The sequence below is a fragment of the Microcebus murinus genome, unplaced genomic scaffold (genome assembly GCF_040939455.1).
Source record: "Microcebus murinus isolate Inina unplaced genomic scaffold, M.murinus_Inina_mat1.0 scaf052_hap2_Mmur4.0, whole genome shotgun sequence".
NCBI lineage: Eukaryota > Metazoa > Chordata > Mammalia > Primates > Cheirogaleidae > Microcebus > Microcebus murinus.
The window spans coordinates 44,058-58,075 of record NW_027438998.1 but is presented as its reverse complement, the minus strand read 5'-3'; the positions used below and the strand labels follow the sequence as shown (position 1 = coordinate 58,075).

General features: G+C 62.7%; 3 pseudogenes; all 3 read right to left on the bottom strand.

Moving 5' to 3' along the window:
* Positions 1–3,187: 3,187 nt before the first annotated feature.
* Positions 3,188–3,306, bottom strand: LOC142869033 (uncharacterized; annotated as a pseudogene).
* A 3,846-nt stretch (positions 3,307–7,152) lies between these two features.
* Positions 7,153–7,271, bottom strand: LOC142869032 (uncharacterized; annotated as a pseudogene).
* Positions 7,272–11,108: 3,837 nt separating this feature from the next.
* Positions 11,109–11,227, bottom strand: LOC142869031 (uncharacterized; annotated as a pseudogene).
* Positions 11,228–14,018: the final 2,791 nt, after the last annotated feature.

Below are 14,018 nucleotides of genomic sequence, written 5' to 3'. Positions count from 1 at the left end.
CTACCGTGGGGGCCGGGACCCTCCTCTGTGTCCTCCTGTGGCCCAGTCCAAGGGGCCTGGGCCTGGCCGGGGCTGCATTGGACCCCAACCACCCTGGCGTGTGGACTCGCTAAAAATCGGCGATTAGATATTGGATTCCAGCGTCATTGAGGTCATTTCACTAATGAGTGCACCGCAAAGAGTTTCCTAATCCATCTGTGAGGGTGGCAACCGAAAGAGAATTTTAGAGCCGACAGAATAGGCGAGGAAAGGCATAGGAGATTTCCACACCCAGTAAGGAAGCCTTTCCCGAAATGGAAGAAAGAAAGGAGCAAACAGAGACACCGGTAGCCCCCCGCCCGGATGAGAGTCTGCCCCTGAGAGAAAGTACCCTGACCAGGTTCTCCCGTGGGTGGGTGGCGAGCTAGCGGCATTCAGAAGAGCGAGGCCCGCAGTCTGTGCAGAAGACACCTGCACTCGGGTGTGTGTGGCGGCACAATTCACAAGCAGCTCCAGATGTTAATCCAAGGAGAAGCCAGGGAGTTCCCAACGCCCCAGGTGTCCTCAGCCCACGACTGGCTGCTGTGGGAATGCGAAGCCCGGCTCCTTGTCTCAGAGCGGGGCAACCAGGAGGTGTGATGTCCACCCCGGGGTTCCCAGGAGGATCAGGCTGAAGCTGGGACTTGGCCTGAAAGTGTCCCCTCGCATGGCCACCCCCTTCCCCTTCCTGCTCCTCTACTCCTGGTGCCCCTCCATCCAGGGGCCAGACCTTAAAGAGTCACCCGCAAGAGAATCCTGGTCCCAAAGGAGCCTTCTGGGGGACCCGTGCTGAGAGAGGTTGTGGGCATGGCCCGCTGGGGCTCTGCCCGACCCAGGGCTGAGAGATGCAACCTCCCAGCTCTGGGTCCCTGCAGGAAGTGTTGGCAAGCACAGGGCCAGTCCTCCAAAGGCCCAGGTGCAGGGAGCCCAGGCCAAGCAGCCTGTGGAAGAAGCCACATGCTGTGCCACCCCGGGGAACACGACTGCAGGCCACGGCCCTTCCCACCTCCTCCTCCTCCTCCTCCTCCTCCTCCTCCTCCTCCTCCTCCCACCCCGCCCCCGCCCCCGCCCCCACATGGCACAGGGCCCAGAGACACCTCAGACACTTGCTACCCAAAGTGCAAAGGGCATCAGTTGCTCCTCCAAACCCCCCCCAGCCCAGCAGACCGCATTGTCCAGCCAGCCCCCGGGCCTCCCTGGGGTGCCCAGCACAAAAGTGCAGACACCCACCGGACCCTCAATCTCAGTTTTCGGATGTTTTTGCCACTCTAAGGACCCGCAGGCCAGCTGGGCCTTCTGGCAGGACAGAGAGCCCCGGAATCCGACGTGGAGAGCTGGGTGTACGTCCCCACGAGGAGGCGGTCCCCACCTCCGCGGCTATCCCCTTGCGGGGAGCGGCAGCCGTGGGGCCTCAGAGAAGACACCAGGCTGGGCCCCCACGGCACAGCGGGAGCACGTCCCCCGCAGGCCACTTAGCCACGGCGGCCAGCCGGCGGACGGTTGGGTTGCGCGAGACGCTGCGGCCGCCCTGCTACCGGGTTCCTGGGAGGGCGTCCTGGAACCAGCGTCCACACCAAGCCCTTGGAAGGCCCAGGCGACGGAGGAGCCCCGTCAGGCAGGGGCCGAGGACGGTGACGGCCCGGGCGGGGAGGAGCGTGTCAGGCAGGGGCAGAGGACGGTGACAGGTGACAGGCCGGGCGGGAAGGAGTCAGTCAGGCAGGGGCCGTGGAGGAGACGGGCTGGGTAAGGGTTAGGGTTAGAGTCAGGGCACAAGTCACAATCGCAAAGACCTGGAAGCCACCCGAGTGCCCATCGACCCACGAGTGGGTAAATAAAATGTGGCGCGTGGACACCACGGAGTGCTATTCGGCTATGAGGAGCAGCGGTGAGGGGGCACCTCTCGTGGTTCTCCTGGCCAGAGCTGGAACCCGTTCCAGTAAGCCAAGTATCCCAAGAATGGACACACGAGCACCACGTGCTCGCGCTCACCAGCAAATGGGTACGAACCGATGGACACCTAAGTGGACACAGAGGAATCACCTTCTTCGGGTGGGTGTCGGGCGGGTGGGGGGAGGGGATGGGCATACACATCCATTAGGAATGGGGTGGGTGCGCACCGACTGGGGGATGGGCGCACTTGAAGCTCTGACCCGAGGGGGGAGGCTGGGAGAGGGCAACGCACCCGACCTTAACATTGGTGCCCCCACAATATGCTGGAGCAACATGAGAGGTAAATGAATAAGAACACGGGGGGGGGAGGGGGGCACGGGCAACACATGTCACCTTAAAACTTGGACTCCCATCATCTGCTTGAAAAGAGAGAGAAAAGAAAATGCAATAATAGAGATAAGAGACACTTTTTAAAAATAATGAATCCGGCCGGGCGCTGTGGCTCACGCCTGTAATCCTAGCTCTTGGGAGGCCGAGGCGGGCGGATTGCTCAAGGTCAGGAGTTCAAAACCAGCCTGAGCAAGAGCGAGACCCCGTCTCTACTATAAATAGAAAGAAATTAATTGGCCAACTGATATATATATAAAAAATTAGCGGGGCATGGTGGCGCATGCCTGCAGTCCCAGCTACCCGGGAGGCTGAGGCAGAAGGATCACTCGAGCCCAGGAGTTTGAAGTTGCTGTGAGCTAGGCTGACGCCACGGCACTCACTCTAGCCTGGGCAACAAACCGAGACTCTGTCTCAAAAAAAAAAAAAAAAAAAAATGAATCCGAAGAGAAAAGTAAAAGGAGGCCTGTGGAGCAGGTCTGGGTGTGACTCCGGATGCCCGAACATCAGGTGCCACCACCAAAGATTCCTACGTGTAGCCCATAGAACCCCAAAAGCAACGGGACGAGTTCTGGTCACATACTCCCTCAAAATGACATCCAGGCCTTCTTCTGGAACTCCCTCCCCTCTCAGACTCTCAAGGTTTCCTCCAGCGTGTCGGCTCCCACAGAGCAGACCTTTGGTCTGAGACCTGACTGTCCAGAAGCCACGCATGCTGCCGCGTGGCGGCGGTGTCACGGCTCGGGACAAGAGGAGGCCCCACGGTGCGGGCTGGGGCGCCAGGCACCGCGGCGGGCGCTGAGGGTGGGGGTCACCCCCACCCCGGGCCGCCCCCGCACTCCCAGAAACGCGACAGAACCAGAGGCAAAAAAAAAAAAAAAAAAGAAGAAGAAGCCTACGGCACCCGGTATTCCCGGGCGGTCTCCCATCCAAGTTCTAACCAGGCCCGACCCTGCTTAGCTTCCGAGACCAGACGGGATCGGGCGCGTTCGGGGTGGTGTGGTCGTGGACGGCGGAGGGCGCCCCTGCCCCGCTCGAGAAGCCGAGCCTCTCTGCGCTTCCCCGCCGCCTCCTCCCGCCCCAGGCCCCGCGCCGGGCCGGGCCTGTTGAGTTCGCCGGCCGGGTCCCGTGGGCTCCGAGGGACGGGGTGACAGGCGGGGCGGGCAGGGAGCGGCGGGCCGGGGTTGGGGGCTGTCTCTCTATACACACACACTCACACTCACACTCACTCACTCACTCACACTCACACAAGATGCGCCTCCACGGCTGGACCCGCCAAGGTGGAGACCTTCCAGCCCCCCTCCTCTCCTCGCCTGGCCTCCTTCACCTCCCCGCCCCCCACCCCCAGCGCGCCTCCGGGGCCGCTGACTGCGCACGGGCGGGTGGGCGGGGCGGGGCGCTCGCCCTTTGACCCCAGCCAGGGGCCGCCCTCCCCCACAACCCCTTTCAGCTGTGCCCCCCACCCTGTGGCCCCGCGGCCGCCTATTCCCCCGGGCCAGGGCTGGGGCACAGCGCACGGGGGAGGGGAGCCAGTGTATGGGGCGTCTCTCTCTCTCTCGGGATGTGTCCCATGGGTGGGGTGGGGTGGCGTGGTCTGTGGGGCGCTGAAGAAATCAGTCCCCTCCATCTCCTCCCTCTGGAAAACACCCAAGCCCTTGGAGAACTGCCCGCACCGCTACCGTGGGGGCCGGGACCCTCCTCTGTGTCCTCCTGTGGCCCAGTCCAAGGGGCCTGGGCCTGGCCGGGGCTGCATTGGACCCCAACCACCCTGGCGTGTGGACTCGCTAAAAATCGGCGATTAGATATTGGATTCCAGCGTCATTGAGGTCATTTCACTAATGAGTGCACCGCAAAGAGTTTCCTAATCCATCTGTGAGGGTGGCAACCGAAAGAGAATTTTAGAGCCGACAGAATAGGCGAGGAAAGGCATAGGAGATTTCCACACCCAGTAAGGAAGCCTTTCCCGAAATGGAAGAAAGAAAGGAGCAAACAGAGACACCGGTAGCCCCCCGCCCGGATGAGAGTCTGCCCCTGAGAGAAAGTACCCTGACCAGGTTCTCCCGTGGGTGGGTGGCGAGCTAGCGGCATTCAGAAGAGCGAGGCCCGCAGTCTGTGCAGAAGACACCTGCACTCGGGTGTGTGTGGCGGCACAATTCACAAGCAGCTCCAGATGTTAATCCAAGGAGAAGCCAGGGAGTTCCCAACGCCCCAGGTGTCCTCAGCCCACGACTGGCTGCTGTGGGAATGCGAAGCCCGGCTCCTTGTCTCAGAGCGGGGCAACCAGGAGGTGTGATGTCCACCCCGGGGTTCCCAGGAGGATCAGGCTGAAGCTGGGACTTGGCCTGAAAGTGTCCCCTCGCATGGCCACCCCCTTCCCCTTCCTGCTCCTCTACTCCTGGTGCCCCTCCATCCAGGGGCCAGACCTTAAAGAGTCACCCGCAAGAGAATCCTGGTCCCAAAGGAGCCTTCTGGGGGACCCGTGCTGAGAGAGGTTGTGGGCATGGCCCGCTGGGGCTCTGCCCGACCCAGGGCTGAGAGATGCAACCTCCCAGCTCTGGGTCCCTGCAGGAAGTGTTGGCAAGCACAGGGCCAGTCCTCCAAAGGCCCAGGTGCAGGGAGCCCAGGCCAAGCAGCCTGTGGAAGAAGCCACATGCTGTGCCACCCCGGGGAACACGACTGCAGGCCACGGCCCTTCCCACCTCCTCCTCCTCCTCCTCCTCCTCCTCCTCCTCCTCCTCCCACCCCGCCCCCGCCCCCGCCCCCACATGGCACAGGGCCCAGAGACACCTCAGACACTTGCTACCCAAAGTGCAAAGGGCATCAGTTGCTCCTCCAAACCCCCCCCAGCCCAGCAGACCGCATTGTCCAGCCAGCCCCCGGGCCTCCCTGGGGTGCCCAGCACAAAAGTGCAGACACCCACCGGACCCTCAATCTCAGTTTTCGGATGTTTTTGCCACTCTAAGGACCCGCAGGCCAGCTGGGCCTTCTGGCAGGACAGAGAGCCCCGGAATCCGACGTGGAGAGCTGGGTGTACGTCCCCACGAGGAGGCGGTCCCCACCTCCGCGGCTATCCCCTTGCGGGGAGCGGCAGCCGTGGGGCCTCAGAGAAGACACCAGGCTGGGCCCCCACGGCACAGCGGGAGCACGTCCCCCGCAGGCCACTTAGCCACGGCGGCCAGCCGGCGGACGGTTGGGTTGCGCGAGACGCTGCGGCCGCCCTGCTACCGGGTTCCTGGGAGGGCGTCCTGGAACCAGCGTCCACACCAAGCCCTTGGAAGGCCCAGGCGACGGAGGAGCCCCGTCAGGCAGGGGCCGAGGACGGTGACGGCCCGGGCGGGGAGGAGCGTGTCAGGCAGGGGCAGAGGACGGTGACAGGTGACAGGCCGGGCGGGAAGGAGTCAGTCAGGCAGGGGCCGTGGAGGAGACGGGCTGGGTAAGGGTTAGGGTTAGAGTCAGGGCACAAGTCACAATCGCAAAGACCTGGAAGCCACCCGAGTGCCCATCGACCCACGAGTGGGTAAATAAAATGTGGCGCGTGGACACCACGGAGTGCTATTCGGCTATGAGGAGCAGCGGTGAGGGGGCACCTCTCGTGGTTCTCCTGGCCAGAGCTGGAACCCGTTCCAGTAAGCCAAGTATCCCAAGAATGGACACACGAGCACCACGTGCTCGCGCTCACCAGCAAATGGGTACGAACCGATGGACACCTAAGTGGACACAGAGGAATCACCTTCTTCGGGTGGGTGTCGGGCGGGTGGGGGGAGGGGATGGGCATACACATCCATTAGGAATGGGGTGGGTGCGCACCGACTGGGGGATGGGCGCACTTGAAGCTCTGACCCGAGGGGGGAGGCTGGGAGAGGGCAACGCACCCGACCTTAACATTGGTGCCCCCACAATATGCTGGAGCAACATGAGAGGTAAATGAATAAGAACACGGGGGGGGGAGGGGGGCACGGGCAACACATGTCACCTTAAAACTTGGACTCCCATCATCTGCTTGAAAAGAGAGAGAAAAGAAAATGCAATAATAGAGATAAGAGACACTTTTTAAAAATAATGAATCCGGCCGGGCGCTGTGGCTCACGCCTGTAATCCTAGCTCTTGGGAGGCCGAGGCGGGCGGATTGCTCAAGGTCAGGAGTTCAAAACCAGCCTGAGCAAGAGCGAGACCCCGTCTCTACTATAAATAGAAAGAAATTAATTGGCCAACTGATATATATATAAAAAATTAGCGGGGCATGGTGGCGCATGCCTGCAGTCCCAGCTACCCGGGAGGCTGAGGCAGAAGGATCACTCGAGCCCAGGAGTTTGAAGTTGCTGTGAGCTAGGCTGACGCCACGGCACTCACTCTAGCCTGGGCAACAAACCGAGACTCTGTCTCAAAAAAAAAAAAAAAAAAAATGAATCCGAAGAGAAAAGTAAAAGGAGGCCTGTGGAGCAGGTCTGGGTGTGACTCCGGATGCCCGAACATCAGGTGCCACCACCAAAGATTCCTACGTGTAGCCCATAGAACCCCAAAAGCAACGGGACGAGTTCTGGTCACATACTCCCTCAAAATGACATCCAGGCCTTCTTCTGGAACTCCCTCCCCTCTCAGACTCTCAAGGTTTCCTCCAGCGTGTCGGCTCCCACAGAGCAGACCTTTGGTCTGAGACCTGACTGTCCAGAAGCCACGCATGCTGCCGCGTGGCGGCGGTGTCACGGCTCGGGACAAGAGGAGGCCCCACGGTGCGGGCTGGGGCGCCAGGCACCGCGGCGGGCGCTGAGGGTGGGGGTCACCCCCACCCCGGGCCGCCCCCGCACTCCCAGAAACGCGACAGAACCAGAGGCAAAAAAAAAAAAAAAAAGAAGAAGAAGCCTACGGCACCCGGTATTCCCGGGCGGTCTCCCATCCAAGTTCTAACCAGGCCCGACCCTGCTTAGCTTCCGAGACCAGACGGGATCGGGCGCGTTCGGGGTGGTGTGGTCGTGGACGGCGGAGGGCGCCCCTGCCCCGCTCGAGAAGCCGAGCCTCTCTGCGCTTCCCCGCCGCCTCCTCCCGCCCCAGGCCCCGCGCCGGGCCGGGCCTGTTGAGTTCGCCGGCCGGGTCCCGTGGGCTCCGAGGGACGGGGTGACAGGCGGGGCGGGCAGGGAGCGGCGGGCCGGGGTTGGGGGCTGTCTCTCTATACACACACACTCACACTCACACTCACTCACTCACTCACACTCACACAAGATGCGCCTCCACGGCTGGACCCGCCAAGGTGGAGACCTTCCAGCCCCCCTCCTCTCCTCGCCTGGCCTCCTTCACCTCCCCGCCCCCCACCCCCAGCGCGCCTCCGGGGCCGCTGACTGCGCACGGGCGGGTGGGCGGGGCGGGGCGCTCGCCCTTTGACCCCAGCCAGGGGCCGCCCTCCCCCACAACCCCTTTCAGCTGTGCCCCCCACCCTGTGGCCCCGCGGCCGCCTATTCCCCCGGGCCAGGGCTGGGGCACAGCGCACGGGGGAGGGGAGCCAGTGTATGGGGCGTCTCTCTCTCTCTCGGGATGTGTCCCATGGGTGGGGTGGGGTGGCGTGGTCTGTGGGGCGCTGAAGAAATCAGTCCCCTCCATCTCCTCCCTCTGGAAAACACCCAAGCCCTTGGAGAACTGCCCGCACCGCTACCGTGGGGGCCGGGACCCTCCTCTGTGTCCTCCTGTGGCCCAGTCCAAGGGGCCTGGGCCTGGCCGGGGCTGCATTGGACCCCAACCACCCTGGCGTGTGGACTCGCTAAAAATCGGCGATTAGATATTGGATTCCAGCGTCATTGAGGTCATTTCACTAATGAGTGCACCGCAAAGAGTTTCCTAATCCATCTGTGAGGGTGGCAACCGAAAGAGAATTTTAGAGCCGACAGAATAGGCGAGGAAAGGCATAGGAGATTTCCACACCCAGTAAGGAAGCCTTTCCCGAAATGGAAGAAAGAAAGGAGCAAACAGAGACACCGGTAGCCCCCCGCCCGGATGAGAGTCTGCCCCTGAGAGAAAGTACCCTGACCAGGTTCTCCCGTGGGTGGGTGGCGAGCTAGCGGCATTCAGAAGAGCGAGGCCCGCAGTCTGTGCAGAAGACACCTGCACTCGGGTGTGTGTGGCGGCACAATTCACAAGCAGCTCCAGATGTTAATCCAAGGAGAAGCCAGGGAGTTCCCAACGCCCCAGGTGTCCTCAGCCCACGACTGGCTGCTGTGGGAATGCGAAGCCCGGCTCCTTGTCTCAGAGCGGGGCAACCAGGAGGTGTGATGTCCACCCCGGGGTTCCCAGGAGGATCAGGCTGAAGCTGGGACTTGGCCTGAAAGTGTCCCCTCGCATGGCCACCCCCTTCCCCTTCCTGCTCCTCTACTCCTGGTGCCCCTCCATCCAGGGGCCAGACCTTAAAGAGTCACCCGCAAGAGAATCCTGGTCCCAAAGGAGCCTTCTGGGGGACCCGTGCTGAGAGAGGTTGTGGGCATGGCCCGCTGGGGCTCTGCCCGACCCAGGGCTGAGAGATGCAACCTCCCAGCTCTGGGTCCCTGCAGGAAGTGTTGGCAAGCACAGGGCCAGTCCTCCAAAGGCCCAGGTGCAGGGAGCCCAGGCCAAGCAGCCTGTGGAAGAAGCCACATGCTGTGCCACCCCGGGGAACACGACTGCAGGCCACGGCCCTTCCCACCTCCTCCTCCTCCTCCTCCTCCTCCTCCTCCCACCCCGCCCCCGCCCCCGCCCCCACATGGCACAGGGCCCAGAGACACCTCAGACACTTGCTACCCAAAGTGCAAAGGGCATCAGTTGCTCCTCCAAACCCCCCCCAGCCCAGCAGACCGCATTGTCCAGCCAGCCCCCGGGCCTCCCTGGGGTGCCCAGCACAAAAGTGCAGACACCCACCGGACCCTCAATCTCAGTTTTCGGATGTTTTTGCCACTCTAAGGACCCGCAGGCCAGCTGGGCCTTCTGGCAGGACAGAGAGCCCCGGAATCCGACGTGGAGAGCTGGGTGTACGTCCCCACGAGGAGGCGGTCCCCACCTCCGCGGCTATCCCCTTGCGGGGAGCGGCAGCCGTGGGGCCTCAGAGAAGACACCAGGCTGGGCCCCCACGGCACAGCGGGAGCACGTCCCCCGCAGGCCACTTAGCCACGGCGGCCAGCCGGCGGACGGTTGGGTTGCGCGAGACGCTGCGGCCGCCCTGCTACCGGGTTCCTGGGAGGGCGTCCTGGAACCAGCGTCCACACCAAGCCCTTGGAAGGCCCAGGCGACGGAGGAGCCCCGTCAGGCAGGGGCCGAGGACGGTGACGGCCCGGGCGGGGAGGAGCGTGTCAGGCAGGGGCAGAGGACGGTGACAGGTGACAGGCCGGGCGGGAAGGAGTCAGTCAGGCAGGGGCCGTGGAGGAGACGGGCTGGGTAAGGGTTAGGGTTAGAGTCAGGGCACAAGTCACAATCGCAAAGACCTGGAAGCCACCCGAGGGCCCATCGACCCACGAGTGGGTAAATAAAATGTGGCGCGTGGACACCACGGAGTGCTATTCGGCTATGAGGAGCAGCGCTGAGGGGGCACCTCTCGTGGTTCTCCTGGCCAGAGCTGGAACCCGTTCCAGTAAGCCAAGTATCCCAAGAATGGACACACGAGCACCACGTGCTCGCGCTCACCAGCAAATGGGTACGAACCGATGGACACCTAAGTGGACACAGAGGAATCACCTTCTTCGGGTGGGTGTCGGGCGGGTGGGGGGAGGGGATGGGCATACACATCCATTAGGAATGGGGTGGGTGCGCACCGACTGGGGGATGGGCGCACTTGAAGCTCTGACCCGAGGGGGGAGGCTGGGAGAGGGCAACGCACCCGACCTTAACATTGGTGCCCCCACAATATGCTGGAGCAACATGAGAGGTAAATGAATAAGAACACGGGGGGGGGAGGGGGGCACGGGCAACACATGTCACCTTAAAACTTGGACTCCCATCATCTGCTTGAAAAGAGAGAGAAAAGAAAATGCAATAATAGAGATAAGAGACACTTTTTAAAAATAATGAATCCGGCCGGGCGCTGTGGCTCACGCCTGTAATCCTAGCTCTTGGGAGGCCGAGGCGGGCGGATTGCTCAAGGTCAGGAGTTCAAAACCAGCCTGAGCAAGAGCGAGACCCCGTCTCTACTATAAATAGAAAGAAATTAATTGGCCAACTGATATATATATAAAAAATTAGCGGGGCATGGTGGCACATGCCTGCAGTCCCAGCTACCCGGGAGGCTGAGGCAGAAGGATCACTCGAGCCCAGGAGTTTGAAGTTGCTGTGAGCTAGGCTGACGCCACGGCACTCACTCTAGCCTGGGCAACAAACCGAGACTCTGTCTCAAAAAAAAAAAAAAAAAAATGAATCCGAAGAGAAAAGTAAAAGGAGGCCTGTGGAGCAGGTCTGGGTGTGACTCCGGATGCCCGAACATCAGGTGCCACCACCAAAGATTCCTACGTGTAGCCCATAGAACCCCAAAAGCAACGGGACGAGTTCTGGTCACATACTCCCTCAAAATGACATCCAGGCCTTCTTCTGGAACTCCCTCCCCTCTCAGACTCTCAAGGTTTCCTCCAGCGTGTCGGCTCCCACAGAGCAGACCTTTGGTCTGAGACCTGACTGTCCAGAAGCCACGCATGCTGCCGCGTGGCGGCGGTGTCACGGCTCGGGACAAGAGGAGGCCCCACGGTGCGGGCTGGGGCGCCAGGCACCGCGGCGGGCGCTGAGGGTGGGGGTCACCCCCACCCCGGGCCGCCCCCGCACTCCCAGAAACGCGACAGAACCAGAGGCAAAAAAAAAAAAAAAAAAGAAGAAGAAGCCTACGGCACCCGGTATTCCCGGGCGGTCTCCCATCCAAGTTCTAACCAGGCCCGACCCTGCTTAGCTTCCGAGACCAGACGGGATCGGGCGCGTTCGGGGTGGTGTGGTCGTGGACGGCGGAGGGCGCCCCTGCCCCGCTCGAGAAGCCGAGCCTCTCTGCGCTTCCCCGCCGCCTCCTCCCGCCCCAGGCCCCGCGCCGGGCCGGGCCTGTTGAGTTCGCCGGCCGGGTCCCGTGGGCTCCGAGGGACGGGGTGACAGGCGGGGCGGGCAGGGAGCGGCGGGCCGGGGTTGGGGGCTGTCTCTCTATACACACACACTCACACTCACACTCACTCACTCACTCACACTCACACAAGATGCGCCTCCACGGCTGGACCCGCCAAGGTGGAGACCTTCCAGCCCCCCTCCTCTCCTCGCCTGGCCTCCTTCACCTCCCCGCCCCCCACCCCCAGCGCGCCTCCGGGGCCGCTGACTGCGCACGGGCGGGTGGGCGGGGCGGGGCGCTCGCCCTTTGACCCCAGCCAGGGGCCGCCCTCCCCCACAACCCCTTTCAGCTGTGCCCCCCACCCTGTGGCCCCGCGGCCGCCTATTCCCCCGGGCCAAGGCTGGGGCACAGCGCACGGGGGAGGGGAGCCAGTGTATGGGGCGTCTCTCTCTCTCTCGGGATGTGTCCCATGGGTGGGGTGGGGTGGCGTGGTCTGTGGGGCGCTGAAGAAATCAGTCCCCTCCATCTCCTCCCTCTGGAAAACACCCAAGCCCTTGGAGAACTGCCCGCACCGCTACCGTGGGGGCCGGGACCCTCCTCTGTGTCCTCCTGTGGCCCAGTCCAAGGGGCCTGGGCCTGGCCGGGGCTGCATTGGACCCCAACCACCCTGGCGTGTGGACTCGCTAAAAATCGGCGATTAGATATTGGATTCCAGCGTCATTGAGGTCATTTCACTAATGAGTGCACCGCAAAGAGTTTCCTAATCCATCTGTGAGGGTGGCAACCGAAAGAGAATTTTAGAGCCGACAGAATAGGCGAGGAAAGGCATAGGAGATTTCCACACCCAGTAAGGAAGCCTTTCCCGAAATGGAAGAAAGAAAGGAGCAAACAGAGACACCGGTAGCCCCCCGCCCGGATGAGAGTCTGCCCCTGAGAGAAAGTACCCTGACCAGGTTCTCCCGTGGGTGGGTGGCGAGCTAGCGGCATTCAGAAGAGCGAGGCCCGCAGTCTGTGCAGAAGACACCTGCACTCGGGTGTGTGTGGCGGCACAATTCACAAGCAGCTCCAGATGTTAATCCAAGGAGAAGCCAGGGAGTTCCCAACGCCCCAGGTGTCCTCAGCCCACGACTGGCTGCTGTGGGAATGCGAAGCCCGGCTCCTTGTCTCAGAGCGGGGCAACCAGGAGGTGTGATGTCCACCCCGGGGTTCCCAGGAGGATCAGGCTGAAGCTGGGACTTGGCCTGAAAGTGTCCCCTCGCATGGCCACCCCCTTCCCCTTCCTGCTCCTCTACTCCTGGTGCCCCTCCATCCAGGGGCCAGACCTTAAAGAGTCACCCGCAAGAGAATCCTGGTCCCAAAGGAGCCTTCTGGGGGACCCGTGCTGAGAGAGGTTGTGGGCATGGCCCGCTGGGGCTCTGCCCGACCCAGGGCTGAGAGATGCAACCTCCCAGCTCTGGGTCCCTGCAGGAAGTGTTGGCAAGCACAGGGCCAGTCCTCCAAAGGCCCAGGTGCAGGGAGCCCAGGCCAAGCAGCCTGTGGAAGAAGCCACATGCTGTGCCACCCCGGGGAACACGACTGCAGGCCACGGCCCTTCCCACCTCCTCCTCCTCCTCCTCCTCCTCCTCCTCCTCCTCCTCCCACCCCGCCCCCGCCCCCGCCCCCACATGGCACAGGGCCCAGAGACACCTCAGACACTTGCTACCCAAAGTGCAAAGGGCATCAGTTGCTCCTCCAAACCCCCCCCAGCCCAGCAGACCGCATTGTCCAGCCAGCCCCCGGGCCTCCCTGGGGTGCCCAGCACAAAAGTGCAGACACCCACCGGACCCTCAATCTCAGTTTTCGGATGTTTTTGCCACTCTAAGGACCCGCAGGCCAGCTGGGCCTTCTGGCAGGACAGAGAGCCCCGGAATCCGACGTGGAGAGCTGGGTGTACGTCCCCACGAGGAGGCGGTCCCCACCTCCGCGGCTATCCCCTTGCGGGGAGCGGCAGCCGTGGGGCCTCAGAGAAGACACCAGGCTGGGCCCCCACGGCACAGCGGGAGCACGTCCCCCGCAGGCCACTTAGCCACGGCGGCCAGCCGGCGGACGGTTGGGTTGCGCGAGACGCTGCGGCCGCCCTGCTACCGGGTTCCTGGGAGGGCGTCCTGGAACCAGCGTCCACACCAAGCCCTTGGAAGGCCCAGGCGACGGAGGAGCCCCGTCAGGCAGGGGCCGAGGACGGTGACGGCCCGGGCGGGGAGGAGCGTGTCAGGCAGGGGCAGAGGACGGTGACAGGTGACAGGCCGGGCGGGAAGGAGTCAGTCAGGCAGGGGCCGTGGAGGAGACGGGCTGGGTAAGGGTTAGGGTTAGAGTCAGGGCACAAGTCACAATCGCAAAGACCTGGAAGCCACCCGAGTGCCCATCGACCCACGAGTGGGTAAATAAAATGTGGCGCGTGGACACCACGGAGTGCTATTCGGCTATGAGGAGCAGCGGTGAGGGGGCACCTCTCGTGGTTCTCCTGGCCAGAGCTGGAACCCGTTCCAGTAAGCCAAGTATCCCAAGAATGGACACACGAGCACCACGTGCTCGCGCTCACCAGCAAATGGGTACGAACCGATGGACACCTAAGTGGACACAGAGGAATCACCTTCTTCGGGTGGGTGTCGGGCGGGTGGGGGGAGGGGATGGGCATACACATCCATTAGGAATGGGGTGGGTG